Here is a 4,971-nt window from a genome sequence, read left to right as displayed (position 1 = left end):
CAACCGTGTGTATTGTCTAGAATACTATACAGCGTAATATATTAATTCAAGGGATAACATTGACTTTGAAAGGTGCAAGTTGTTTAGATACATGTTGACGGATGTAGTCACTAGGTTAGTGTAGCAGTTGCAGTGTATCAATTACCCCGTCCGATAGTTTGTTGTGGCGTCTTCAACTTAATTATCCACTTCCCACAAATTCACTCTTAACTGGAAACAACAGTAGAAAACTGAACGTGTGTGGGAGCGAGTATGTGGGTCGACCGGAGAAGATGAAATCGAAAGTTTAATGATATTATTAAAGGTAGTTATGAAGCGATCTCCAAAGCCGTTTACCACAATAAATGCAACATTTCCTTCACCAAGTGTGTGTTAAGATCATGTTTAATGATGTATGGTAATTCAGTTGATTTACAAGTGCATTTAAATATGATGATGACCATGGAACAACTTAGTTCTGTAAATATACCGTAGCAGTTACATACATATCTCTGATCATATGGTAAAACTGCAGTTACTATAACTGGTTTAGTGGAGTGAATATTTATATTGCTCGTCTAACAGACAGAAGGTCACGGGTTCGATCCTGAAAAAAGTAGTATTTTGACGGTTTGAAACAGGGCTCAGCTTTTCTTGATCATTAGACTTTTGATAATAATCATTACTATCATAATATTTTATTATAAGTATTTTTGTTGTAGTCTCTATTAGTAGACCTACCTCGCATCGATCTTAGAACAAGCAGTTTGGATTATAAATATATACATACTTACTGGTTTGCCGTATATTCCCACCGTCTAAAGAACAATCACTACTCATAACCTCTGAGAGGTTATGTTTTTGTTTATATCCACTCATTGCCAAATTAATCAGCTGGTGTCCGGTATAAACTCATTACAGTACAGTAGTAACTTTGACTATTAATACAACTACTGTAGACATTCCATTCAACTTCAGTATTAGTGCAGGAAAATAGTGTTGGATTCCAGAATTTTAATTTATCAGGCTGAAAATTGGTGGAGATGTCGTACATACAGCTGGGAACATCATACTAAAATTCCCAAAAAATCCCACTTGGGAAACATGCCGCCATCTTGGAAAATGGCCGCCATAATGGATTTCCCCCCTTGTGTCACATATTCAAGCATAAAACCACTCCTAATTGTGATAAAAACGTGCAGTTTCTTCAAAATTATTTGTTGGGATGTAATTAAAATATTTAGAGCCATTATATATAGTTTTGTATGGAAATTACAAATTTTTATGCTAAGAATTAAACAAAAATAATTGGAGGGTAATACTGGTCTTGCATTCAAAATTGATTTGAGACCTCTTTTACTCATCGGGGATAAAACTTCTCTGATTAAATCTCATAGAACAAGTCAAGGCACACAAGAATATGTAATTATATTTGTTTTTGGTCTATAAGTATGCCGTCATATTGATGTTGAACTTGCGATTGCAGCCTAAGTTTTAGACCACGTCGTGGTGGAGACTGTAATATAATGCTGTAAATGAAACGAGTTCTCATGCAGCATGCTGAAGTGAGGGGATATGTTTCCACATTAAAACCCTTTAGGAGATCAGACAAGATGCAGTCACATTTAGCCATGGGAAATGTGGTCGTTGTGCGGGGTGAAACTAGGACGTCATATTGACGCTGGACCTGTGATTGCAGCCTACGTTTTAGACTGTATCATGGTGGTGACTGTAATAAAATTATGTAAATGGAATTAAATTACTAATAGTACATAAACAGTTGTGTTAGTATTACTTTTATAACTTGCTTTTATTTGATACATAATATTTTTCTTTTTTATATAAACTCCAAAAAAACTGAATATATTCTGTTTGACAATTGATAAGTTTGTGCGTTATAAAAACTATTTTCTTTGATGTGACTTTTTCCTCTTGCTGCAAAGTGGAATGGAATCATTTGGATGTCGGTTGTGTTGACTTCCCGGTCAGAACGGAACTGGGTTGGTAAATCAGGTACATTAATGTCCCCTTCTTCATTAATTTAGGACTGATGTGGCAATGATCCCGTGACCACAGCCGTTGGTGTAGTAGATACACAATTGTGAACAAGATAACCCATTTTCAGACACCCACAATACCTGTTACATCCAGTCTTACATGCACATCTTATCAAGTTGAGGAGGTTGTCAGGTAAAGGGGCATTGAAGTATGAATTGGAGTAAATGTACCTATTTCGTTCTTTTTCCATCCCCACTCTGTAGGTGGAAGAGAAACCCCTAGCCATTCTTGACCCTGGTAGTACAATCTGGTTGCTCTCTAGCAGCTTCAGAAGTTGGTAGAAGTGTTGAAAGGTCAAATTAAAAGTCAAGACGTTTTGATATTACTTTCAGGTACTGTTTGTATCGAGTTCTTTTCAGTCCCTGACCGCTTTTTGCTCCATATATAGGGCTACAAGAAATTCCTATCCAGCTTTGACGATTTCCATCCGTGTGGATTCCGCCCGATTGAACACATACAATTACACTGGTTGGCAAAGAATTGGTGATTTCTCCAGAACATTGAATGATTGTATCTTCCCTTTCCTGTAGGTTGCTGGCGTGGTATCATAACCGGACATAGAATGCAGGAAAACAAGATGCTCGTTGACATTGTCCATACTATTTTGCAGTGCTGTGGATGAAAATATCTTTTGCTAATGAGCTTTTGAAAGTGGAATGAGCATTAAGATATTTTTGTCAGGGTCAGTAAGGGTCAATAAAAGGACGAATGCCTCAGTGTTCTTTCCAACAATTGCAGAGTTTTTTCTTCATTGGCTAGTAGGATGGCTGTTTGGACAATTAGACGGTCTGCATCAGCTTTCGCATGGACCGCTTGTATTCAGTTTCTGTTTGGATGGCTTACTAACTGATCAATGAGCCTTGTTTTGTTGGTTGCGTTGGCTAAGAATGGATGCTGCTGGGATACCTCTTGCACATCAGAACCAACAAGAACTTCGCCAGATGTCGCTTTAAACGTTCGCCTAACGTGTTCTACATCCTTCATCGTACTTTCCTGGAATCAGTCGAAAACAACAATGACTTGATTTCCGTAATGTTTTACAATGTATGTCTGGTACGCCTTACAAAAATGTCAGAGAAAATAGCCGGTTTTTGCCAGACTACTATGTGAAGAAGATGCCCACCATCTATCACAAGGTTTAAAGCTAGTGGAAGACAATCCGTAGAAGGACACAATTTCTCCCTCATGATCCTTAACGCAGCATTGTTGGGTTTTCTATTGGTCCCATCGTTGAATAATGATGTTGGTAATGGTGCCAACTCGTATTCAAAACATGTCTACAACTGTTAATCATTACGGACAAGACACATAATTTGATAGAATAGCTAATTTTGGCTAATAGAAATAGTTTCACCCCGCACAACGACCACATTTCCCATGGCTAAATGTGACTGCATCTTGTCTGATCTCCTAAAGGGTTTTAATGTGGAAACATATCCCCTCACTTCAGCATGCTGCATGAGAACTCGTTTCATTTACAGCATTATATTACAGTCTCCACCACGACGTGGTCTAAAACTTAGGCTGCAATCGCAAGTTCAACATCAATATGACGGCATACTTATAGACCAAAAACAAATATAATTACATATTCTTGTGTGCCTTGACTTGTTCTATGAGATTTAATCAGAGAAGTTTTATCCCCGATGAGTAAAAGAGGTCTTAAATCAATTTTGAATGCAAGACCAGTATTACCCTCCAATTATTTTTGTTTAATTCTTAGCATAAAGATTTGTAATTTCCATACAAAACTATATATAATGGCTCTAAATATTTTAATTACATCCCGACAAATAATTTTGAAGAAACTGCACGTTTTTATCACAATTAGGAGTGGTTTTATGCTTGAATATGTGACACAAGGGGGGAAATCCATTATGGCGGCCATTTTCCAAGATGGCGGCATGTTTCCCAAGTGGGATTTTTTGGGAATTTTAGTATGATGTTCCCTGCTGTATGTACGACATCTCCACCAATTTTCAGCCTGATAAATTAAAATTCCACTATTAGGCTAAATTTTACACTTTTTTCCTGCACTATATCCAATAGTCAATGGTATTACCATAGATAAAACATACAAACATACTCCCTTAGTAGATTTCTCATCCTAATGGAACAGCTGAAGAAAATTTTATTGTTAGTTCTGTACGGTTTGTGTAGAGGTCGTGTTTTGTTTACAATTTGTTTCCCGTTAATACAGTCATTTAAAACCTCGTTTAACCAAATAATACGATCTAATCATAAACAATAAGTTGTCCCCTAGTTATTTAACCAAACAGTAAAGCACAAATCAAGAAATTAACCCTAAAATAATAGAAACAAAATTTCGTCGACACTAGCGCCCAGTGTGGTGTACATGAACTAGACATGACGTAATGAAACCCCATTAGATTAAGCTGAAGGCAAGCTGTTTTTTTTTTACTAAATCCTAGCGTGAGATGTTCGTTAAAACAGAGTAGTGTGGCGTAAACATGTTCGTATTATTATTTGAATGAACCTCTCAACAAACGACCAACCCAGATGTTATTAGTAGATAATTCGTACCAGTAACGTCATTTGTTTAGGTTTATGATCCAAACCGGGTTCAGTTCTAATATACTTGGTATCTCGCTATAAAAATGGCACTTGGCAGATGTGATGGGAAAAAACAACTTCGATCATGCTTTACAGATTTAATATTGGTTGAATATGAAGCAGCTGATTACTGTAAATGTTATATTGTTTATATCTAAAATTATTCTTGAAGTAAATAAATAAGCTTAACGAAGCTTCAACACAAATGTTGTCTTGAATCAACAGATTAAAATATGGTTCACGAATATTTGACCATTTGACCAAACCCCGGTATTCCGAAGAGACTGTAGGTGAAGTGGTGAGCCCCCTAGGGGTCCAATGTGGGGGGGGGGGCAGTGAAAGCAGAGACAGAAAGCTGTC

This window comes from Macrosteles quadrilineatus, unplaced genomic scaffold (assembly GCF_028750875.1).
Source record: "Macrosteles quadrilineatus isolate MER2022 unplaced genomic scaffold, UCM_ALF_1.0 Scaffold_17__1_contigs__length_3442018, whole genome shotgun sequence".
Classification (NCBI taxonomy): domain Eukaryota; kingdom Metazoa; phylum Arthropoda; class Insecta; order Hemiptera; family Cicadellidae; genus Macrosteles; species Macrosteles quadrilineatus.
Note: the sequence above shows the minus strand (reverse complement) of the source record.